General features: G+C 36.6%; 1 protein-coding gene across 1 annotated transcript in view; it reads left to right on the top strand.

The window, feature by feature from the left end:
- Positions 1 to 27,264, top strand: part of LRRIQ1 (leucine rich repeats and IQ motif containing 1) — a 224,601-nt gene that overhangs the window by 138,293 nt on the left and 59,044 nt on the right. The window lies entirely within an intron of this gene.

Raw genomic sequence — 27,264 nt, forward strand, 5'->3', positions numbered from 1 at the left:
AATTCTTTGTATTCATGTGTGAAAATTATAATGCTATATCATCAGTGTTACTAACTTTATTTAAATTTTACACTGACAGAATATGTTACCTTGTATCGATTGAAGTGAATACATGTTGAAATTATATTCTCATATACTTACTGCCATATGCAAATTGCATTTAAGCATTATGAATTAAACCCTGGAATTTTAAATATTTTACTATATTTGAAGCTTGTCCAACTCACTTCTAGGGTAAAAAATCTGCATATATAAGTGGAGTGGCAGATTGTATTCCCTGTTTCTATATTCAGAACAATTATGGACTTATTAAGCAGGAATATTTAAATGTAATAGAACAGCAAATATGACTTAAAACAAGTTTTCTGTTGCTTTTTCTTTAATATTAAAACGGTAATAATTTTCACCTATAGTTTTGGATTGTAATTTCTAATAGGAAATAATAGAGTCAAAATATTTTGCATGAAAGTGAACTACTCAAAAATCTTAAAACTTTGTCTTCTGTATGTTTTACCACTAGCACCACCTGGGAAGCCCTGTCTTTGTATGTTTTAAATAAATCCTAAAAATTATACATCATCATAGCATAATTAAAAATAGATACACTTTAATTTATGTTTCTATTCTGTAATGTCTCAACTAAAGAAAAATGTAATAGCTACTACTTTTATATTTATTCAGAGATACCTTGCTAAGTCGAGGTAGAAGACATAGGGTCTAGAATTTCCTTTAAGCATATAGTAATAAAAATATACCTAGAAAGATAGATAAAGCAAGTGTAGCAAATCATGGAAATTGTTAGATCGGTAGATGATGGTATTAAGAAATTTGTTTTAACATCCAATTTTTTAAATAATTGAAATTCCTATGGCAAAACATTAAAAAAAGGGATAACCATTGAATGTTTAAAAATCAACATTATTTCAAAAATGTTTATGGATTAGTGTTTTAATAGAACTAAAATATACTTTCAATATAAAACAAGACCAGTTTTAATCAGGGTTCATTTCTTTGTAGCAGTCTCAGTTTCACTGTTTTTGAAAGGAAGAGTAGAAATTTTGCTAAAATAAATAACAACTCCATAGATCTTATCTGTTAAGTAGTAGCATCATTACTTTAGGAAGGATATGCCTAGGAAGAAAGATAATTAGGGCATTTTTGCTCTTTAAATTAGCATGTACTTCAGAATCAGAAAGAAGGAATCTATCTCAACCTGTTCTGTGACATATCAAAGGTGAAGATATGTTACTATCAAGAATGGCATATAAGTACGCACTGTATTCATTGATTTTTATACTATAGCAGTGATAAAAAAAAAAAAGGAACATTGCCACATATGCTTTCTGATATGATGTGCATTTTTGTTTTCTTTCCTCAGTATGAAATGTGTTTAGTTTACTTCTTTTTAAAACTCAAGTGCATTTGGGAGCATGTTATTAATTTCACTGAAGGGTCTTGTTATGTATGCAGCTTATATTCTAGTGACTAATAGTTCAGTTCAGTTCAGTCGCTCAGTTGTGTTCGACTCTTTGCGACCCCATGAACCACAGCACGCCAGGCCTCCCTGTCCATCACCAACTCCTGGAGTTCACTCAAACTCATGTCCTTCGAGTCGGTGATGCCATCCAGCCATCTCATTCTCTGTCCTCCCCTTCTCCTCCTGCCCCCAATCCCTCCCAGCATCAGAGTCTTTTCCAGTGAGTCAACTGTTCCCATGAGGTGGCCAAAGTATTGGAGTTTCAGCTTCAGCACCAGTCCTTCCAATGAACACCCAGGACTGATCTCCTTTATAATGAACTGGTTGGATCTCCTTGCAGCCCAAGGGACTCTCAAGAGTCTTCTCCAGCACCACAGTGCAAAAGCATCAATTCTTTGGTGATCAGCTTTCTTCACAGTCCAACTCTCACATCCATACATGACCACGGGAAAAACCATAGCCTTGACTAGGCAGACCTTGGTTGGCAAAGTAATGTCTCTGCTTTTTAATATGCTGTCCTGGTTGGTCATAACTTTCCTTCCAAGGAGTAAGCATCTTTTAATTTCATGACTGCAATCAGCATCCACAGTGAGTGATTTTGGAGCCCCAAAAAATAGTCTGACACTGTTTCCATTGATTCCCCATCTATTTCCCATGAAGTGATGGGACCAGACTAATAGTCACTGTAAGGCATTTTTTTTTAAAGAATGGGCTTTGCAAAAATGTAAGTAGCAGAAAATTATTTTCCCTAATGTTTATTTCTGCCTCCTTTTTAATGGGAAAAGAGTGAGGCAAGGATTATTTAATCATTTAAGGCCAGGTTGAACACCATGTTATCTTTAACTGCTGCTCTGGCCTTACCCACCTCCTAGTCTCACATTCTGTATTTTCTGGCTGGTTAGAAGCCAGTCAACTTCCAAGTTAGCTACCTGACTAACCATCGCTTCCCACTGGAGGGCGCATTTTTAACCAGGTGTTCCTAGACAGAGTGTAAGATGCACCCTTTCTGAATATGGTCTGATAAATGTCAATATATTTACAGTTATCCAACAGAAATATAATTTTAATAAATATCACCACAATCTAATTTTAAAACATGAGAAAAACTGCTTTCCCTTTAAAAATTCAAATAAAATTAATTGGATATCTTACCCCCCAAAAGTGAGGGAGATCAGAATTAAATTTTACTGTAGATTTAGATTGAATGATTCTATGTGGAACAGTTTCTCAATAGTGGAATAGTTGCATGCTGGCACTGTAATAATTTCATTGGCTTTGTTGGAATTAGATGATAGTATTATTTGAATTTTTTTCTATAATAAAAAGTATTTTATAAAACATCTGATTTTGTAAAAAAGAAAAAAAAACAAATGTAAAAATACGTATCTACTTTTCAATATTGCCTCTGTGGGGTTTTCATGATTCATCTTATAAATTTTACTAAAATGCTTTGATTATTTTTGTTGCCTTTATTTGGAGGTCACTAGCAAGTCAGATTGGATGGTAGTTATATCCTGTTGGTCTGGGATTTAAAATATGCTTAAATTTAGGGAATATTTAACAAGAAATGTCAAGTTATATTAAATGACATAAGGTAAATAATTATACCCTATTAACAGACCATGTTTTATGAAATATCCTTATATTTTGTTTTGTTCATGAGTCGTTGGCAATTTTTGTCTAGCTGCCAGTTTTAGACCCTTAAATTAGACCTAAAAGTTGAAGAATATTTAACCATACCTGTTCTGAGGATAACTATGTGTCAGATACCAGTTAGTTTTTCCTATGATATAAAACTAAGAGCCTGAGCATTTTATAGATTCAACATTGATTTGCTTGATTTATTTGCTTATTGTTATTTATATTAATATCATGTCCAGTACCTGTCTTGGTTTATTCTATATCACCTCTGATTTCTACTTAGGTTTCAATATCTGATCTTGCCTTAAAATTTATTCTTAAATTTATTGCCTTAAAATAAATTTATTTATTATTTATTCTTAAATTTATTGCCTTAAAATAATTTCTTAATTATTGACTTAAATATTTCCTACCAAGCTTCCTTTTTTTTGTTTGTTTCAAATATTCAATTTGGAGCCTGATAACACTCTAATGTAAAAAGAGGCATAGCTTGATAGTGGCTCAGATGGTAAACAACCCACCTGCCAATGCAGAAAATACAGGAGACCCAGGTTCGATCCTTGGGTTGGGAAGATCCCCTGGAGGAGGGCATGGCAACCCACTCCAGTACTCTTGCCTCAAGAATCCCATAGACAGAGAAGCCTGGTGGGCTACAGTCCATAGGGTCACAAAGTGTTGAACATGACTGAACAATTAACACTGTCACCCTTTCACAGGCGTAGATTCTATAGTTAGTCAAACACAGTTTGAATCATGGTTCTTCCTTTTATTGACTGTGTGCCTGGGGACATTATTTAACTTCCCTGTGTAGCATTATTTTTCTTTTTTTTAGGTAATTAATTTATTTTTTATTGGAGGCAAATTATTTTACAATATTATATTGGTTGGTTTTGCCATACATTGATATGAATTTGCCCCGGGTTTACATAAGTTCCCCCTCCTGAACCGCCCTCCCACCTCACTCCTCCCTTTATCCTCCCTCTGGGTCATCCCCGCATGTGTCTATAATGTGTGCTTTAAGCATTTCCCAAGTTGAATCTCATGTAATCCTCAACAACTAGAAATTGTTAGTATTTAACTTTACAAATGAAAAATAATGCTAGTATACTGTATTGGTGTTTTTCTAGCATTATTTTTCATTTGTAAAGTTAAATACTAACAATTTCTAGTTGTTGAGGATTACATGAGATTCAACTTGGGAAATGCTTAAAGCACACATTATAGACACATAGTGAGTGCTCAAAACTTGTAATCTTTGGCAACAGTTACTTTTAAAGTATAAGTGTGTGGCTTCTTTTGTTTTGTTTTGTCTTATTTGCAATTAGTAATATTTATTGCATTTCTTGCTAGGTACTGTGCTAAGAGTTTATACTTAAATTTTCTGATTCAGTCTTCCCAGAAGCTCTTAAGAATATATTATGACTATCAATATTTTACAGAGAAAACTGGTTTTGAGAGTTTGATAAGTAACTTGCTCAAGATCACACAAAGAGTATATACCTAAATGGAAACGGACATAATTTCTTTATCAAAACAAAGCTAGCAAAAATCAAACAAAATGAAGACATTAAGGAACACAGGTTCTTGGGTTGTCTTGTAATGTATACAAGTTTAGAATCAAAATATTTAAGAAAAAATTTAAAAACTTACTATTGTATTAGCCAAAACTCTGGGGAAAAAATATTTTATTTTATTCCTTTCTAAGGAAACGGCTACCCACTCCAGTATTCTGGCCTGGAGAATTCCGTGGATGGTATAGTCCGTGGGGTTGCAAATAGCCAGAAACGACGGCGTGACTTTCACTTTCACTATAGCTTGCATTAACATGAATTAAGAAACAGTTTAGTGTCAAAATGGTGATAAATATGTTTTTTGACCTGTAATTAGCTGCTGTCTCATCTAGTTTCATTATGATTACCTAACATTATTAAGTACCAAATCTTTTAGATTCTAGGAGTGATCGTATTTTCAAGCACCTATTCTAATTTTCAAATAGATGAGAACCTCTCCATACAGACCAAAAGTAAACACTATATTTTTGTTTTATTTATTCGTTTTTCCAGTCATAACTGACATTTTAATTTTATTTTAATCATATTGAATACATTAAATTACTGCTCTAATGTGCTAAAACTTAAATTTGCTACTCCTGAAGCCAATGCCAAATTTGGACTTCTGGTTTTGGCCAAGAAAGGAAGCTAGTCAAACTAGGGGTGAAAAAAAATTGGATCTGGCCCAACAGCCTTCAAAAACAGGCAGGTTCAGTCTTGGTTCCTCCAATCCCTAGGACAGTTTCACTTCACTTTAAAGTCAGACTTTCATAATTCCCATTTTGGTGCTGTCATCAATAACATACTTCCTATTTTTCTTTAAAACTGAAGATTCACACATAACATATGTCTTTATATATCATAGAAGTTCAAATATTTTTGTATTAAATGTTTGAGTATTGAAGTCATTAAAAGACTTTAATGTCTATAATTTTTACTCCAGAGCATTTCTAATCAAATCATGTTCTCTTATGGTATTTTTACTATATGATTACAAGCATTTTCTTCTCAAGCTTTCCTCCTTTTAATACCAGTTTAGAGCACAGAGACACATTATGTATATTGTTTATTTGTAGGTCTTGTGTTACCATAGCTGTATAGAGTACTTGCTAATAGTGCCAACACAATTAGGTATTAAGAGCTGATAAATTAGTGCCACGGAATTAATGCAGGTAACCAAAGACAACCTGGAATGTATGCTCCTAAGAAGAGACTTGCTTATAATTAAAATTCCCTAACTATATTTTAGGCACTATCATACTATTTTGTAATATAAGATTTGGAATCACTTCAACTTTCTACAGGAAAAAAAAATGTGATTAGAGATTTCAGTCTAGTGAAGCATGAAACAAACTGCAGTTTAAAAAAATATTTGTCTGTAGATAAGTGGAATTTTGGGGAATGGCAATCCATGACCAGAGAGAAGCTGATTAAACTTCCTAGGCTTTGCTGGTGGCTCAGACAGTAAAGAATGTGCCTACAATGCAGAAGACTCAGGTTTGATCTCTGGGTTGAGATCTCCTGGAGAAGGCAATGGCTACCCATTCCAGTAATCTGGCCTGGAGAATTCCATGGACAGAGGAGCCTGGTGGCCTATAGTTCATGGGGTTGCAAACAGCTAGACATGACTGAGGAACTAACATTTTTTTTCACTTTCACTAATATATCTAAGTAATTCATTTATTACTTATATATATCTTATATAAGTATATAACATATATATAATTGACATATAGGCTATATATATATATTTCATATATATGATGTGTATATGGATAAAAATGGAAAGGGATTTCAGAATTTTTAGAGTTCTTTGAAAGGAACCCTGATATATAGGCTGTTGGATAGTATTAGTTTATTTTTTATTTCTAAATACAAGAGGGTTTCCACTTCTGGTAATAGAGGACTATTTAATTCAAACCACCTGACTTCCCTGGTGGCTCAGATGGTAAAGCGTCTGTCTACAATGTGAGAGACCCCGGTTCGAGCCCTGGGTTGGGAAGATCCCCTGGAGAAGGAAATGGCAATCCACTCCAGTACTATTGCCTGGAAAATCCCATGGACAGAGGAGCCTGGTGGGCTACAGTCTATGGGGTGGCAAAGAGTCGGACACGACTGAGCGACTTCACTTTCACTTTCACTCCTTCTGAGACCAACTTAAAAAGCTGGAAAATGTAGTTTTAAGAAAACTAGTTGAAGTCATTCAAGAACTAACAAGTAAGTTAAGACTTATAAGTCAAGGACATCTCAAGAAATGAGGAAGTGAGCAAAACTTTTGATAACGTCACTGCTCTTGGTGAACTGGGACTTTTCTGCTAACCTGTTGCCAGAAACAAATATAAACCATGTCCCAAAGCAGATAACATCATCTCAAGCTTCAAATTATCTCTACATTTTTTCCTGTATAATTTTTGGCACACGCTAAAGAAAGAAAAAAAAAAAGGCGTAGAAGGAGAATGAAACGTCACTGACACAATCAGCAACATTAAAAGCAGAGATTGGGCTAAGGGTTCAGATAATGACGGCTTTACCGTGAACGCGCACAATAATTGAGGGGCATAGAGTAAGTAAACAACTGAGAATTTCAGTGCACATATTAAACCTATAAAAGTATCTGAGTGGAAAGTTGGTAACTTAAAAGTAGCATAACTGAAATAAAGAACTCAGTATATGGGTTCAACCACAGATTAATCAAAATGGAAGAGAGAATTACTGGAAGGACACAAGCTATGAAAAAAATGTGAAAGCTGAAGCACAAAATAAAGAAGAATGGAAAATACAGAAGAAACAGACATGAGATGCAGCAAAAATATCTAACACACCTGTAATTACAGTTCAAGAAAAAGGTGAGAGAGAATGATATAGAAATAATATCTGAACAGTTAGTATTTGAGGATTTACTAAGGTGAGGTAATACCTCAATTTATGGATTCAAGAAATTCCATAAACTACAAGGAAAACATATACGAGGAAAACCACACTGTAGCACACTACAGTAAAAGACTAAAAAGCCAAAGACAAAGAGGAAAAAAATTTCAGATCCATAGAAAAAAAGTTTATTACACGTGAAAAGATGCTCAGCATCACTCATTATCAGAGAAATACAAATCAAAACCACAATGAGATACCATCTCACGCTGGTCAAAATGGCTGCTATCCAAAAATCTACAAGCAGTAAATGCTGGAGAGGGTGTGGAGAAAAGGGAACCCTCTTACACTGTTGGTGGGAATGCAAACTAGTACAGCCACTATGGAGAACAGTGTGGAGATTCCTCAAAAACCTGGAAATAGACCTGCCATACAACCCAGCAATCCCACAGCTGGGCATACACACCAAGGAAACCATAATTGAAAGAATTGTGTACCCCAGTGTTCATTGCAGCACTTTTTACAATAGCCAGGACCTGGAAGCAACCTAGATGTCCATCAGCACACGAATGGATGAGAAAGCTGTGGGACATATACACAGTGGAATGTTCAGTTCAGTTCAGTTCAGTCGCTGAGTCGTGTCCGACTCTTTGCTACCCCATGAATCACAGCACACCAGGCCTCCCTGTCCATCACCAACTCTGGAGTTCAATCAAACTCATGTCCATCGAGTTGGTGATGCCATCCATCCATCTCATTCTCTGTCGTCCCCGTCTCCTCCCGCCCCCAATCCTTCCCAGCATCAGAGTCTTTTCCAGTGAGTTGACTCTTCGCATGAGGTGGCCAAAGTTTTGGAGTTTCAGCTTTAGCATCATTCCTTCCAAAGAACACCCAGGATCGATCTCCTCTAGAATGGACTGGTTGGATCTCCTTGAAGTCCAAGGGACTCTCAAGAGTCTTCTCCAGCATGACAGTTCAGAAGCATCAATTCTTCGGCGATCAGCTTTCTTCACAGTCCAACTCTCACATCCATACACGACCACGGGAAAAACCATAGCCTTGACTAGATGGACCTTTGTTGGCAAGGTAATGTCTCTGCTTTTTAATATATTATCAAGGTTGGTCATAACTTTCCTTCCAAGGAGTAAGTGTCTCTTAATTTCATGGCTTCAATCAGCATCTGCAGTGATTTTGGAGCCCAAAAAAATAAAGTCTGGTACTACTTCCACTGTTTCCCCATCTATTCCCCATGTATTGATGGGACCAGATGCCATGATCTTTGTTTTCTGAATGTTGAGCTTCAAGCCAACCTTTTCACTCTCCTCTTCCACTTTCATCAAGAGGCTTTTTAGGTCCTCTTCACTTTCTGCCATAAGGGTGGTGTCATCTGCATATCTGAGGTTATTGATATTTCTCCCAGCAATCTTGATTCCAGCTTGTGCTTCTTCCAGCCCAGCGTTCCTCATGATGTACTCTGCATAGAAGTTAAATAAGCAGGGTGACAATATGCAACCTTGACGCATTCCTTTTCCTATTTGGAACCAGTCTGTTGTTCCATGTCCAGTTCTAACTGTTGCTTCCTGACCGCATACAGGTTTCTCAAGAGGCTCAGCTATTAAAAAGAATGCATTTGAATCAGTTCTAATCAGGTGGATGAAACTGGAGCCTATTATACAAAGTGAAGTAAGTCAGAAAGAAAAACACCAATACAGGGTATTAACACATATATATGGAATTTAGAAAGATGGCAATGATGACCCTATATGTGAGACAACAAAAGAGACACAGATGTAGAGGACAGACTTTTGGACTCTGTGGGAGAGGGCGAGGGTGGGATGAATTGAGAGAATAGCATTGAAACGTGTATATTACCATATGTGAAATAGATCACCAGTCCAGGTTCGACGCATGAGACAGGGTGCTCAGGGCTGGTGCACTGGGATGACCCTGAGGGATGGGATGGGGAGGGAGGTGGGAGGGACGTTCAGGATGGGGACACATGTACACCCATGGCTGATTCATGTCAATGTATGGCAAAAACCACAACAATATTGTAAAGTAATTAGCCTCCAATGAAATAAATATTTTTTAATTTTAAAAAAGGGAAAAAAAAGTTTATTATCTTCCAAGTAGCAATAATAATGAAGCTGGTTTATTAATAGAAGTTAGGAAAGTCAGAAGACAATTGTTAAACATCATATGCTCCCCAAAGTCATGGGCAGAAGCTCTAAATCTCAGTCTCACTTTGGAGAAAAGGCCTTTTAAGGAATTAATTAAGATTTAATGAGGTCAGATGAGTGGAGCCCTAATCCAATAGAACTGATAATTTTATTAGAAGAAGAAAAGACACAAGGAGTGGATACATACTCACAGAGGAAAGGTCATATGTGGACACAGCAAGAAGGTGGCCATCTGCAAGCCAAGGAGAGAGGCCTCTGAAAAACTCAAGTTGCCAACAACCTTGATCTGGGACTTCTAGGCTCCAAAACTGTGAGAACATATATCTCTGTTTAAGCACTTGGTCTGAGGTATCTTCTATGGTAGCCCAAGCTGACTAATATCCAATGTAATGATATCTTCAAAGTGCTAAAAGAAAGTAAGTTTCACCATGAAAGTCTATCCCCAACAAAACTTAAAGCGGAAGCAAGAGACGCAGATATAGAGAACAAGCATGTGGATACCGAGGGCGAAAGAAGGCGGGCGGTAGGAACTGGGAGCTTGGGATTGACACGTACATACTATGTATAAAACAAATAACTAATGCTTTCGAACCGCAGTGCTGGAGAAGAGTCTCGAGAGTCCCTTGGACATCTAGGAGATCAAACAAGTCACTCCTAAAGGAAATCACCCCTGAGTATTCCACAGAAGGACTGATGCTGAACCTGAAGCTCCAATACTTGGTCCACATGATGTAAGGAGCTGACTCACTGGAAAATACCCTGATGCTGGAAAAGACTGAAGGCAAGAGGAGAAGGGGACAACAGAGGATGAGATGGTTGGATGGCATCACCGACTCGTTGGACATGAGTTTGAACAAGCTCTGAGAGTTGGTGATGGACAGGGAAACCTGGCGTGCTGCAGTCCATGGGGTCGCAAAGAGTTGGACATGACTGAGCGACTGAACTGAACTAAGAAACTAACACATCATTGTAAAGCAACCGTATTCCAATAAAAATTAATTTAAAATAAATAAATGAAAAAAAGAAAGAAAGCAGGGCCCTCATGCCACCCAGCTCTCTACCTGCTCCTTTGTGCAGTCATAAGGAAAATAAGGATGATATCTGGATTCCTGAGCCAAATCTTTAGAGACAAATTGGGGGAGGAGAGTGGCTCTGGGAGAAGCTCATGGCACCCTTTGTCTGTGTTGTCCCTTGTTCCCTGAAAGAAACCTCTCTGTCCACGTGTCAGCTGCCTGTTTACTTTGCTACCCTGGACACTTCCTGTATTTCTGGGATAGCTACTAATCCTATCAAGGTGTCAGATTAATTATTACCGTATCTTAGAAAGTTCATCATTGAGGACTGCAGTCTTCTATCTAAAGAAGGCTACATGAGATAATGAAATAACAGTGGATTTGGACTGAGAAGACTCCAGTTTGAATCTTGCATAAATACTCACTGGCTTTATGCTCCATGTCTTTGTTTTCTCATCTGTAATGGTTGGAAACACCAATCATTACTTCTCATGATGTTTTGAAAATTAAATGATAATCTAAGGTCTTGGATCTGAAAACCCTCACCAATAAATGATTCACGTAGGTGACCCTGAAATGATTGACATCACACACTTGTTTTATCCTCCTAATGAGTTAATTTACAGTTTCTTATCAGTTTTATAGGCGCCCTCTAGACGTAAGCACACAAATGAAGATTCTTAAACATCTGAACTTTTGCACTGTGGTGTTGAAGACTCTTGAGAGTCCTTCGGACAGCAAGGAGATCCAACCAGTCCATCCTAAAGGAGATCAGTCCTGGGTGTTCATTGGAAGGCCTGATGCTGAAGCTGAAACTCCAATTCTTTGGCCACCTGATGCAAAGAACTGACTCATTGGGAAAGACCCTGATTCTGGGAAAGATTGAAGGTGGGAGGAGAAGGGGATGGCAGAGGATGAGATGGTTAGATGTCATCACCGACTCAATGGACATGAGTTTGAGTAAACTCTGGGAGTTGGTGATGGACAGGGAGGCTTGGCATGCTGCAGTCTATGGGGTTGCAAAGAGTCGGACATGACTGAGAGACTGATCTGAACTAAACTGAAACATCTGAAAGAAACTTTTAAGAAAAAGTAACACAGTCAACTTCAGGTGAAAAAAATCTTCAAAAATACCATGAATATTTTTAGAGACAAAAAAATATTGTGTCCATGAAATAAGAATGAGATGCTATAATAAGAAAGAGGGAGTTCAGAGAACTATAAAACCTCTTTGAAAATAAAAATGTGGTATCAGAAGTGAAATCTTGACAAAAGATAAAGTTAGAAGATAGTGTTAAAGAAACTTCCCAGAAACTGAAGCAAAAATGCAAAGTGACAAGAAACATGGGAGAGAACATAAAGAAAAGAGACTTAGTCCAGGAGGTCCAGCCTTAATAATTGATCAAAGTTCCAGAAAGAACACGACAACAAATAGATTGAAGGAAGCTGTCAGAGAAATCATTCCCCCAAATTCCCCAAACTAAGGGAATTTCCAGTTTCCAGATCATGTTAGGAAAATGAATAAAATTAAAATCACCTTTGTAGCACATCTTAGAAGATGTCATAAAACCAGGGACAGAGGAAAGACTTTAAAAGTCCTCCAGAAAGAGAAACAGATCTTATGCAATGGATCAGTTTTCTAAAAGGCGTTGGGCTTCCCCACATTAATCTTAAACCCTAAAGGATGATGGAACAGTGTATTCAACATCCTTGGGCAAAGCTAATTTTAACCTAGAAATCTATAAGTGAAAAAAAAAGTGAAAGTATTAGTCACTAAGTCGTGTCAGACTCTTTGCAACCCCATGGACTGTAGCCCACCAGGCTCCTCTGTCCAAGGAATTCTCCAGGCAAGAACACTGGAGTGGGTAGCCATTCCCTTCTCCAAGGGATCTTCCCAACCTGGCTCTCCCTCACTGCAGGCGGATTCTTTATCATCTGAGCCACTAGGAAAGTCCATAATTCTGTAAACAGGTGAATTATTAATAAAATTAAATAATATAAAAGCATATCAAGTCTTAAAGTATCTCCCTTGCACCTTGATCTGGAAGCTAATGGAGGAACCACTCCACAAAGATGGAGAGGTAAACCATGAAAAAGAACACGTGAGATCTAGTGAGAGAAACAAAGGGATGGCGAAGAGAGGTCCCAAGATGAGAGCACACACAGGTTTCAAGAATAGATACTCTATTCTGACAGACCACATCTCTGAGGAACAGAAGTTTTTTCATTGTCTCGTCATGTGCTCCAACATATTCAATAGGAGATACAGTCCTCAGGAAAAGATTTTGGGAATGACCTCTAGATATGTGTGTGGAGGCTTCCCTGGTAGCTCAGCAGTAAAGAATCTGCCTGCCAATGCAGGAGACACTGGAAACTTGGGTTCGATCCCTGGGTCAGAAGTATCCCCTGAAACAGGAAATGGCAGCCCACTCTGATATTCTTGCCTGGACAATCCCATGGATAGCGGAGCCTGGCGGGCTACAGTCCATGGCGTCGCAGAGTTGGACACAACTGAGTGACTGAGCATGTACGTGTGGCTATGTGTGTTGAATGCTAATTCATGAATCTGTGGTATATGCACCCTTCTAACAGAGAATCTGGACACTGATGACAATACAAAGAAAACTAACTAGATGTAAAAAATTGGTTAACTAAATGTGAAGAAAATCAGCTCCACAAGGAAGGACATGTAATCCATAACTGTTATGCTATTTTTTTTTCTATTAGAAGCTGTGTGTTTTGAATTCAAATCAAAACTTAAATGAATGAAATGTAATAGGCTTCACACAACACTAAATTTACCTAACTTTAAGGAAAGGCAAAGGAGAAGAGACCAAAGCCTGTTGAGTACATGAGGACATTGTAACATCTAGGCACAACATGTGGGGTCCTAATCATTCCATTTGGTACTTAAGTGTGTAGATAAACTTAGTTAAAGCAATCCATCATCTCTGATGAGCCAGCAGATTTTACTGATAATTAGTCATATAGTCTTAGGTATATGATCAGCAAGTAACCCAGTGCACTGGCAGGTATATAGCTAGAGTTCAGTTGCATTTTATACATATTGACTACTTACAGCTCAGTAAACAATCTCAGTAATCTCAACTTACTCCTTGGAAGGAAAGTTATGACCAACCTAGATAGCATATTAAAAAGCAGGGACATTACTTTGCCAACCAAGGTCCGTCTAATCAAGGCTATGGTTTTTCCCGTGGTCATGTATGGATGTGAGAGTTGGACTGTGAAGAAAGCTGATCGCTGAAGAATTGATGCTTTTGAACTGTGGTGCTGGAGAAGACTCTTGAGAGTCCCTTGGACTGCAAGGAGATCCAACCAGTCCATTCTAGAGGAGATCGATCCTGGGTGTTCATTGGAAGGACTGATGCTAAAGCTGAAACTGCAATACTTTGGCCACCTCATGCGACGAGTTGACTCACTGGAAAAGAGTCTGATGCTGGGAGGGATTGGGGGTGGGAGGAGAAGGGGACGACGGAGAATGAGATGGCTGCATGGCATCACCAAGTCGATGGACATGAGTTTGAGTGAACTCCGGTAGTTGGTGATGGACAGGGAGGCCTGGCGTGCTGTGATTCATGGGGTCGCAAAGAGTCGGACACCACTGAGCGACTGAACTGAACTGAACTGAACTGAACTGAATGAGGACTTGGTCTGGTACAGCTAAATTCTCATTTGTTGGATTCAGTTCCATTCAGTTCAGTCGCTCAGTCCTGTCCGACTCTCCATGACCCCATGAATCACAGCACGCCAGGCCTCCCTGTCCATCACCAACTCCCGAAGTTCACTCAAACTCATGTCCACAGAGTCGGTGATGCCATCCAGCCATCTCATTCTAAATCGTCCCCTTCTCCTCCCGCCCCCAACCTTTCCCAGCATCAGAGTCTTTTCCAGTGAGTCAACTCCTCGCATGAGGTGGCCAAAGTATTGGAGTTTCAGCTTTAGCATCAGTCCTTCCAATGAGCACCCAGGATCGATCTCCTTTAGAATGGACTGGTTGAATCTCCTTGCAGTCCAAGGGACTCTCAAGAGTCTTCTCCAGCACCACAGTGTGGGCCTAATGAAAGACTTTGAAGATAGGGTAAACTTGGCCGTCAAAGGAATTGAAAGAAGGCTGGTTTAGGCAGAGAACAAGAAGTCAGATGAAGCTGGAGGTTGGCAGGGGACAGAGCAACTTTATATCTTAATTTTTTTAAGGAGAGGTATTAATCTTTTTATTAGAATGGCACCACTGACTCAATGGGCATGAATCTGAGCAAACTCGGAGACAGCGAAGGACAGGGAAGCCTGTACAGTCCACGTGGTCACAAAGAGTCGGACCCAACTTAATGACTGAGCAACCACTGCTGTACAGTTAAGTGAATCAGATATATGAATTCCTGTATCCCCTCCCTCCTGAACTTGCCTTTCACACCTACCCACAGCCCACCCATCTAGGTCACCACAGAGCACTGAACTGAGTTCTCTGTGCTAGACAGCAGTTTTCCACTAGCTATCTATTTTATACATGGTCCTGTAAACGTCAGTGTAAATCAAAACTCCAGTGAGGTACACCCTCACACTGATGAGAATGGTCATCATCAAAAAATCTACAAACAATAAATGCTGGAGAGGGGGCAGAGAAAAGAGAACCCTCTTGCACTGTTGGTGGAAGTGTAAATTGACACAGTCATTGTGATGGACAGAAGAGTTTTAATTTGTCCTTGTTAGTCCATGTCAAGGATTTGGCTTTCTGTATTCCAAGAACAATCGTCATTAAGATGAAATAGTCAGATGTGTTGTTCAAGTACTGATTATGAAACATGTGGTATGTAGAGCAGATAGGAGGGAAACCGGAGTGAACATGATGAGAAAAGTTGGAAGGTCAGCGCAGTAGTCCAGCATGGAGATGGTAGCCTGGAGCAGGCTGAACATGGTAGACATGAAGATGTAAGGGGAAAGCAGAGAAAGGCAATCACAAGGTATGAGTGTGTTTTAATTCGTGTGCTCAGTCGTGTCTGACTCTTGGCAGCCCCATGGACTGTAGCCTGCTGGCTCCTCTGCCCATGGAATTTTCCAGGTAAGAATACTGGAGTGGACTGCCATTTCCTACTTCAGGCAATCTTTCCTACCCAGGGACCATGTTTCTTGCATCTCCTGTGTTGGCAGGCAGTGGCACCACCTGGGAAGCCTGTGTTTCAGTTTCTTCTCACCTACTGAATGAAAAGAATACTCGCCCCATAGAGCAGTTGTGAGGAGCCAAACCATTGCTTAGCCCAGTGTTCAGTATGTGGCAGCAATCATTTTTATTTCCATTAACATTCCAAACTTCACTATAACTCTCTCTTTAAATAGTGGTCTCACTTTCTTTCCAAGGCTAAACTTTTCATCCTTGCTATGGATGTTATTCTGCAGATGCTGTGATGTTCTCACGTTTAGTTGTCTTCTGCCTTGTTTCTTAAATTTCTGCCTGTATTATTTCTATCGCTTAAAGTCAGCCTGTGAATAAGTTGCATCTTTATTATTGAAAATGTGATGCTACCTCCTTTTCGAACCATTACCCCATCCATCCATCGCTCTTTTTTATCAACCTTCTTAGGCAGTCTAATTAGTATCTTCATTTCTCACCTTCTGTTTATTGAGCATTTTTTGTTCTTTAAAAAGAAAACATTTTTAAGTTTTTGCTTTCTTTTATTGTACTTCAGGCTGGAAGCCAAAGTAAAAATCAGTTCTCGATTTAGAAACTCTGCCTAACAAGAGACAAACTAATAAACTGAAATTTATAATCTCATGTACAGTCCTTTCATAAAGCTATGCAGAGTGTACATTCTGGTCACATTCTCATCATTGTACTCAAACTACCTTCATTACAGTAATCAGTGTTAGCCTCTTAATTGCTGAACTCAGGATCCTCTTTTCTGCCCTCTTTCTTTGTGCAGTTTCTTTGGGAATTTCTCTCCCTAGAAGTTTTCTCCCGTTACACCCTCATTCCAGTTCTCTCCTGGTTCTCCTAGTTATCCTGCTACTCCTCTTTATTTGTCTTCTCTGCCTATTTCTGTTCCTAAGAGAGAAATATCCCTTAGAGTTTTGTATGTGTCTGATGTTATTCTAGATTCAATCCACGTATATATTTACAAATACAACAGATATTTGCTTGGCCAGACATTATAGTAGGTGAGGGGATACAAAGATGAGTACGACATCATTTTGCATTTAAAAAACTACCCTTGAGTCCAGTTGATGAGACATAAATAGGCAAAAGAAAACATCATGGAGGTACAGATCAGACCTGTTCCGAAGATGTGATGCAAAGATCAAGAATATAACACCTAATTCTCTCATATAACTTATGTTTACAGGCAGTGACAAGTAAATATCCACCTCCATCCTTCACCCTTTGGTTTTTTCCTGGGCGCTTGAAACCCAGTTTGTCTGATATGACGTGTATATGTACATTCCACTGCACCCGCCTATTTGATCCTTTTTGCTGTCTCTGTTAGGAGCATCAGCCCTCATCCACTCACTTAACCTAGATAAATAAGCATCATTCTTAATTCTGTTCACTTTTGCATTTGTTAAGTGTAGGCACTACCCCCACATCAGCCATGGCCTGCAATGTCTCTTGCCCTGAAATATTGTCATAATCACCTTTATCATATTCACACGTCTCTTAATGTTATAAATGCTATCTTCTATCCTTGCGTAGCAATGACTTCCTAAACTGCTATTCTTCACACAGCACATCCCTGTTTAAAATTCACAATGCCTTTCTGTTTCCTCTGGTACAGATTCCAAGGTCTTAAACGTACATGCTGTTCCCAGCATACCTTCCTACCACCACCTTGTATCGTTTCTCCCCAAAATACTCTGTAACCATACTGAACTCCTTCAGCATATCCCCAACTATAACAGAGTGCTTGTTCTTTCCAAAAATGCCCTGCTCTTCATATTTTCATGCCACTTTCTTTATCTTTAATGCTTTTCCTCACCTTTCTAGTTTCAGACTTTTACTTATCCTTCATGACTCAGATAAATAAATGTCATTTCATCTGTAAGGCATTCCTAGTAACACCAAGCTTCCCATAGGCCTCTGTCATGTCTGCTTAATATTATCCTATAACTATATGTTTTTGTCTATTTCCTGAACTGACTATAAATCTTTTTAAAGTCAGGGATCAAGTTTTAGTCATATTTCTGTTTCCTCCCATCTCCAGAACCTAGCAACATTATTAGATTCGTCTATACTAGGCATTCAATAAGTATTTGTTGAATTAATAAGCAGTGCTGACTCAAAAAGAAATATCTTTGGAGTCTCAGAATCACGCTTCCTGCCAATTGCTGTTACTCAAAGTCAGATATTGGCCTGTTCCCAAGTTAAACTTACAACTCATTTAGTGTTCACATCCAAGCTTTAGGTCCCACTGTCTCAACCACCCCTTAGATCTGCTTAGCACACTTTGGAATTCATTTAATCATTTCCTACTTAAGCTCCACCAGCTGTGAAGTTTTGGATTTTGAAAATTTCCTCATTATAAATAGCATCCTTTCATTTTATGGTTTCATAGTTTTTGAAACATTTTCTAGAAGAGATGGTTAATAAAGTTACTATTTGGTTTTTTTGTTTAAATAAAACTAAATGATTTCTATATTCCATTGATATTTTATAGCAGCTTAATAAAACTGTGGAATCCCATGTGTTTTCTTCAAAGCTTCATTATCTTCCATAAGACTTTTTCAAATCATTATTTTAGTTTACAAACAATACTCAACCTAGCAGTTAAGAGTTTAAATTCCAACTCTGCCCCTTGCTACAGGTATGACTCTATCACATCCTCAATCTTTCAGTGTCTGTTTCCTCACTTATGAAATTGGTATAATAAGGTAAATAATGGCAGAGTTCACAGAGTCGAGTAAATAAATCAGTACATATAAAATGCTGGGAATAGTATCTAATGCATGGTAAGCTCAATACACATTAGCTATTTCTGTTATCAAGAACAGTAGTCATTTACAATGAAATCTGTACAAATAAGAATTTGATTATAGTAACTCCATATACTTTGAAACATTATATTTTAAAATATGGTGTATGTGTATTGGGGAAATTTATTATTCTACTTAGCTGATCATTTTTGCATGGAAAGGGATTTTCCAGGTGAAGGTAAATGCATATACCTGAATAGACAAGACACAGATTCTGGTCAATAATCCATTCTACTCTAAATTTTAGCTGGACAAATTTGATAGGCAGCTTTAATCCAGACTTTTTAAAGTCAGGTCAGTCAATCAATCAGTCACACTTCTGGCACTAACCTACCACCCCCAATGCATATGCTCTCCCTTGTCATTTCTTTTCTTCGTTCTGTAGAAGGTCTTGAACTTGGGTAGCCCACTGAAGCATGAATTAAAGAAGAAACTGATATCTTTAAACATTCCAGTAATAATCTAATTATAAAAATTAACTTAGTTTTATCCTCCACTTAGAAAATATTCTCAGATATTGATATATATTTTGTAAAGATAAAGTTTATTTTGCAACTTTATTCGAGAAGAATAAAAAGACTAATATGGAGCATGAATTAATTTCCTATAATTCTTGTGATTCTAAGATTTGTCATTTTGACAATTTTGCAGTGCTTTTTCCATGTTAGAAGGAAGTAAAATTATCCCTTGAAGTTTTCTAAAATGTGTCCTATGGTTGTTTGCACCTGTAATCTTAAGTTATATAAGAGATTTTCCTAAAGAAAAAAGATTATATCAATTACTATTTGTAGATTAGTTTTCTGAATTGCTATCGGAAGTAATATTTGGATTTTATCCTGAGAAATTAAAACTTATTTACCATAGAGTCAACATTTTGTCATCAGCCAGATGCTGCACTCAAAGTTTAGATAAAACTCAAAGTTAGCTCCCAGAATTGCTGCTTATGAATGACACACTTCTGTTGAAATGGAATTATCTGTGTTTGTGGTGCTGTAATGCTTGGAAGCTGCTTTCCAATCTCATGCTGTGCTCGTGTCCATTCTCATGTAGTTGCACGTATACCTCTCTACAAATTTCTATCTCAAGAAATGAGTTCTTATTCTTGGCATGAGATATTACATTCAAATTTATACATTTTTTCCTTAAACTACTTGTCTTATCAGACAGTATATTGAAACCAAGGCTTTACATTTTAAATGTCCCCTAAATTTGACTTTATGTCTTTTTCCTTTGATACATTTCTATTAATTTTAGAAGAATAAATGTTCAGATATGTTATTTAGGAAACATTTCTATTCCTGTGCTTAATTTATATATTTGAGTGTCTTAATATTTAAAATACTTCTTTAATATTTTTAAAGTAACTCAAATGTTCATAACAAAAACCCTGTTTCATTTGGAACTTTACATCATCCTAACAGAAAAAAAAATCTATTAAAAAACTATGAAAATTTGACCTTTGCACTGTTTCTTCAAAGAAGAAAAAAAAGTCTTTTTCTAAAAAAGTATTAATAGTCATCTCTAAAGAAGTCATCCAATCACCTCTTAGTTTAAAATGTTTTACTTAGAAAAATATATAAAAACACCTGAATTATTTTCCTACAGCTCATCTCACCCATGATAAGAAGAAAATGCCACCGATATAGAAGCAATGACAGGGATTGGCATATAAGAAGGAGAATAGACTCTTCTATATATTTTTATTTGACTATTAACTAAACTGTGTATGCCAAGATTTAGGTTAGCTGAAGCCCCCTACAAACTGGGCTTATGGAAACAGTAACCGATCCTTCTAACATTGTGTTTTTTAATACACCACAAGAATGCATTTCCCAAAAAGTAGAAGATCCCTATCTTGAGATGTGTTGAAGTGCTTTAAAAAATTCTATACTAGAGGAGAAACATCTTTCTTAAAATTTAAAATCATACAGTTAATATGAGCTTACACAATAGAGCCCAGCACACTGACATATTTTCTCATTTTTTAAGGGAATTAATGGCTCTCCACCAGTACTTTAACATGTAAAATGAGTAAGTTACTTGTGTCCAGTACATCCAAAAAAGAGCCAGGATAAAATAAACATAAGGGGTTGGATATCTTGGAAAAAATCTGTCATGGGTTTGGGTTAATCATCTCCAGAAGAAATTCAACTTGATGCCTGAAATGTTAGACTTCTTGGAGAAAGCAGAAAGGCCTGAGGCAGTGTTGATCTGAAGGAGTGCTCTCCATGGGTCAGAGCTGCTCTGCTGGCAGAGTGCAAACCCAGTTCACAACCGAGGCCTCTGAAAAGTTGTAAAAGACTGCAGGGGCCTTCCAGTGCACGCACTCCAGCTTTGGTTACATAGTTTTAATGGCCCAGTTTCTTATTATAAAATAAAACTTAAAAATAAAATCTGTGCCTAATTTTCCAACTTTCTGTCCATCAGTGATAGGACTGCTTCCTTTAACATTTGTGGAATAAAACATCTATGTCTTAAAGTTTTAGTGATCATATGGAAAAGTTATGTAAATATGGAATACCTTAATTTGGTACAGTTTTCATAATGTCCTTTTCTTATTCTTTCAAACATTAGAAAATGAGTTATGCATGCAATACTTCAGCTTAATTCTCTTCCGTCACCTTTCATACGTTAAACTTCTTTTATTCCAGCCACAAACTTCACTTTACATAAAATCCCTGACATTGCTTGCCTTGGAAACTGTGCAAAATGATCATTTTGATTTCTAATAATAGTGCTGAACTCTAGGGAAACTGATCCAGTGCTAAATGACATATCAAGTATATACTCATTTTGCCCCAGCTTCTCCCTATTTTGCCTATTTCCATTATTGGAGATAGATTGTATTCACTGGAAGTAACATCAGGTGACTATAAAAATAGGCTTAGGTTAATCATTATCATACAGGAATAATTATATGATTTTACCCTGTATGATAGTAAAGTGTGCTGCTAAACAGTATGGCATATTTTCAGTCTATTCTAGAAGAAAACAGCATAAAGAAGTCACATTTATGTTCCCTTTGCTTTTATCCCGTTTTGTTGCACTCAAATGCCAAGGAACTTATATTAGCCTTGGACTCAGATATATTGTTAATTAAAATATCTGTGCATATCCTAAAGACTGGTCCTTTGTATAAGACTGTTCATTTATACTCTTACATATGTTTGTGCCCTGTAGATTTTTCTTAAAATTGCTGTGATCATATAGGCATAATCTGACTAGTTCCAGTAAAGAAACTTCAACCTTTAAACAACATAGAAGTCAATCATTTCAATGAGTGGAGGCCTAAGTGCTGAAGCATTTCAAATCCTTTTCGTTTGACCACTCAGTGACCTGATAACTATTTCCTGTCCCTAAATAAGGTTGTGACCCAGGTCTTAGAGTGCGAAACTCAGATAATTTTAGAAACAAGTCAAATGCCATAGGACTTAAAAAAGTAGAAGACGGTTTAACTAAAGATTTTCCATTTAAAGTGAAATCATGTATCTTAAATATGAACGAATCAAAATGAAAGATAGCACTATCTTATTGTTCATCATGTTTAAAGAAATCAAAATTATTGACTTTATTGCCTATTAGGATGGAAAATCACCAGGTGTCTCTAAAAAAAGATGAACTGTAGTACAGCTCCTCAGTTCTACTCTTTTAAGGTGATTCAGATTATAACATAAACAAGTAAATAAATGAAAACTAATAGTGTTTCAGTGACTCACCAGAATAGTTTGAGAGCAGGGATGTTAAAATTAATTCCAATTACATTTGCACATGTGTGTGTGAATACGTGTGAGTAATCTTCTGTCTCTATTAGTATTTATAGCTATAGAAAGGGGGAATCATAAAAGAATAGCAACAACAACAAAGCCCTGTATATTTCAGAAATCATGGTAGAAATGTTTCTAACCACCTATTTGAGCTGCTAAAGTGCCTTTGGCAATTGGATTAGGAGAAGAAAGACCCTTACAAGTGCATCTTACTGATCTGAAAATGTAATTGACTGTAGTTTGTTTTGATAATTTTTTTTTGCTTTTTCATAACTTGGATGTGAAATATAATGTTATGAAACGTTAATTATTTTAATGAGGTCAAGAAGTGTTTCCTTAAAATAACAGTTTTAATGTTTAACATATGTTTGATACTTCTTCTCCTTGTACAGTTAATAAACTTATGTATTAAAAATATATTAGAGCTAAACTTAAAATATACTTTTAAAAGAATAAATATGGAAAGAAATCTCTGAAATTGACACTTAATCTGAGCTGTTTAAGCTGAGATTTACACTTCTCACAGGGATATGCAGTTTATCAAACTACACATTCTCAGTTTTGATCTCACACATTCTTTAGAATCATTATAAAATAAGCAACTAAAAGCTATAGAATTAATTAAACAGTGAGAATAGTACGATCTTAGAAGCTATTTTAGAATGTGATGTGTCCTATTACTCATAGGACCATAATTTTCTATTGATAATGTACTAATTATGCAGCTGTGAAAAATACTTTCAGTCTTATGCAGTTGAATATTGAAATATTGCCAGTTTTAACCTTATAGGCTTATATTTTGTTTATTGAGTATTTCACTTGGAACTATACTGTGAGGTTGTGTGGTGTGTGTGTATATTTGTGTACAATTTAAACATTAAATATAAGCATTTTCAAATTGAAATATAACATAAGGTAAAACCAGGAATAAAACCCTTGATTTTCTTACATCTTAGAATTTATGTGAACAAAAGAGAGCTCTAGAATATACAGTTTTCCAAGTATGATTTGTGAAAAATATACAAAACAGTAAAATTTTATAGTAAAAATAATAAACTCTCAAGGATTTTTATTTAAATTAAGCCATAACTAAAAGAGTAGGGCAACTAAAGATGTTTTAAACATTTATCAAAAAATTGAAAACATAGACCAAAATTAAAAATAAATATTCATGTGTGATTTCAGTATAATTCATAAATTCCAAATTACATTGACGAAAATGTGAACTAATGTTGCACATCATATATCTCATATAAACCTAAATGCGACCCTATCCATATATATTTTATTTTCCCTATTTGATTTAAATACATGATTCAGCTACTTATTTATAAATATACCTTTTGTTACATTTTAATTACTATTTGTAAATTTCACACCTTTTATATAAAATTGTTATGTGGAATTTAGTTGCTTTTATATAAATGATACATGCAATGATATATAAATGGTGTTAAAATTTGAGATTCATAAATTTGAGTATAAGATTATTCTTATTATTTTAATTATAATGCACTATATACACTAAAATATGAAGTTTAAATTGTGATTGTTGTCATATAGTCAGAATTTTTAAATTATATTTGGCAGCAAATAATAAAATGGAATTAAGTGACAAATGCATGCATTTAAATGAAAGTTTGCTGTTGTTAAGATCAGAAAACAAAATTAAGCATTTACTTGATCAAAAGAAAATTACAGTTGTAAGTTTAAAAATTATAAGGGATTAAGACTAGAAAGTAAGTTCTAAGTACTAGGAAAAAGAACTGAGATTTAACCCACAGATGACCTGGACTTGTTTGTTCAGATGACAATTCTAAAAGTGTGCAGGGAATATTCCTGTTTAATACAATTATTAGCCGCAAGCCTTGACCTCAGTGACTGTCAGGGACCAGATCTGAATTGGCCCATTCTCTGATATGGTGACATTGCTTCTGTTGCCTCGATTGTGACCTCTGATTGCATGGTACCCTTGAGAGTTCTATGTAACAAGCGTAACTCCTGGTTCTTAGCCAGGAAGGTTAGTCTGCCTACATAGATTTGTCAGCCCTCTTAGTCTGAGCTACATATGCTATCTATCCTGTCATGGTATACAACTATGTTAATTCTGTGTATATGCATCTCTCTGAGTACTTTAACAGTAACATTTCACAACTAGTGACATATGCAAATTTTTTCAAATAAGATGTTTGTGTGATCTATTAATTTTTAGAATAAATGTTCATTTGTTTGCAAGCAGGTTTATTGTTTTAGTGCATTTTTAAAGTGATACGTGTAACTATTTCTTTCATATATCCCTTTGCCTACCTCAGAGAAGTACACAGCTTTCCGTGCCCATCTTTCTAATGTAACCATATCTAGGTTATAGAAAGTTGATGTAGACATGTGGCATGACTGAAGATAAGTACTAGAGAATACTACTGACTTTAAATCAAGCTTCACCACTGTCAGCATGAAGAATTACTTAATTCTTTGGACCTCCTCACTTTAAAGATAGGGAGCATCCCTCAGAGTTTTTATAAGAATTAAATAAAAATTAATGTAATGTGAAGGGCCTGTCAAAACTCCTAGCACATATTGCCATCTTTATTATTATGGTGATATGCCTTTTTTATATGCCTTGCAAAGAAGGAAGACTATGAATATTCTGACACATAATAGATACAGGAGAGTTCCAGAATTCTTGTAATCACAGCATGCAATGAAGGCTGTTCCAGGCACAGCATTGCAACTAGAATGATTTGCATAGCTTTCTTCACAGTTTAACTGAAAGCTAGGATCAGAATCACTTGAAATCATTTGTTTGTCAGTCGTGTGTTTAGACGTGGTTTGGGTTATTTGAAGTCAAATTATAAATGGGCAGTAGAGTTGGAAATTTAATTTAAACATTTTCATGCTGAAATTCATGCTTTGTCCACCAGATCAGTGGTTTTCAAACTTTGTTTTAGCAGAAAACCTCTTTCTTCAAGTGAAATATTACCCCAAATGCAATATAGTGTGTAAAATAGCTGAGTACATCTGCTCTGGTTTAGGAAGTGGGTCTGATCTCTTGGCTACTTCCGATAGCAGCCACTGAGATGCATTTGCAAAGCCTCCTAGGCCTCCTCAAAGCACAACATAAAAATAGTGTACCTAATAGTAGTCTGATTAGACTACCAAAGAATAATTCCCCTCTTTTATATTCCCACTGAACCCAGGAAAGACTTACTTGCCTTTAGTACTTATCATATGCAGAGGTATATGTTTCATAGCTATAACTAAAATGTCTTTATTCTGTATGCTGCTGAAGTTCAGTATTCTATCAGTTCACTACTAGATCCTCACCAATTAGAATAATACCTGGCGATAGTTGGCATGCAATAAAAAAAAATGGGGCAGTCTGTGCAAAATATATCAAATTTATATTAGAGTAACAATCAAATATCATGTGGTATTCTTGTTCTGGGTAGGCTAGTTCAATGATTCAAGATTTACCATTAGGAATAATTGCATTTCATATTGTAGAATACAGTGTGCTAATAAAAATAGTAATAATTTGTTCATCTTATTTTATCGATGCCAAGGTATGCATTTTTTTTACATTTTATCCTCTCTGAACTCAGAATGCTTTTGGTAATAGATGGAAGCTTAGAAGATAGCCTTCCTAGGTGGCTCTGGTGGTAAGTAACCCACCTGCCAATGCTGAAGATGTAAGAGACCCAAGTCTGATCCCTGGGTCAGGAAGATCCCCAAGAGAAGGACACATGGCAACCCACTCCAATATTCTTGCCAAAATTAGCAAAATCCAAGTAAAAGATAAACATAACTATTTCAAAGACATTCCCTCAGCCAGGGAAAGCCAGGGTACGCCTCCTGTTAGTGAAGTAGCTCATGTCCAAAATGGCAAGCGTGGAGCCTACAGATGGGAAGGCCAATGGCTAGATTCCATAGTGAGAAGACACTGAGCATCAGCACTCTCTCACCAGCCCTTCCATTACTCTATGAATGGCATGATCCCTCCAAGAGGTGCCTTTATAGACTGGTTTTCATCTTCTTTCACTGTTGTTGAAAATGTTGTCCGTATTTTTGCCACAATGTGAGCACTGAGGAAAAAATGGAAGGGAAAGTGTAACTGATGTAGGGAAAACAGAAGGTGAGTAAAGTCAAAGTATCAAGTTATTGAATAATTAAGAGACATATTGAAAAGCAGAGCAAAAAAGTATATGGGTTATGATATCAAATTAACAAGGAACATAGAAGTGTGTCCTCCCAACACTATCTAGCTTCAGAAAGACACCATGAAATGTAGGGAAAAAATATATGTATAGTGACTATATCAAAAATTAGTTTTTGATAAAAATTTAAAGTAACTCCTGACTCCCAAATTCTACATATGAAGGTAAATAAAATTGAGACCTGGACTTTCTTTCCCTGGTGGGGATGTAAAATCGTTATGATTATATTAGTCAAAAAATATTCTGGTAGGAGCTTCAGATTAATTTAAATTTCCTAGCTGTACCACTTACTGTGTATTGTTATATGTAACCTCTCTGGGCTGAAACATTCTTATCTTTAAGATGGCAATAATGCTGGAGACTTCTGGGATAATGTGAGATATGTGTGTGTTATAGTGTTAGTCGCTCAGTTGTGTCCAATTCTTTGCAACCCCATGGAATGTAGCCTGCCAGACTCCTCTCTCCATGGAATTCTCTAGGCAAGAATACTGAAGCTGGTTGCCATTCCCTTCCTCAGGGGATTTTCCCCACCCAGGAATCGAACCTGGGTCTCCAGTGTTGCAGGCAGATTCTTTAC

The sequence above is a fragment of the Moschus berezovskii genome, chromosome 6 (assembly GCF_049115385.1).
Source record: "Moschus berezovskii isolate FMDL1 chromosome 6, NW_MosBer_1.0, whole genome shotgun sequence".
Lineage (NCBI taxonomy): Eukaryota > Metazoa > Chordata > Mammalia > Artiodactyla > Moschidae > Moschus > Moschus berezovskii.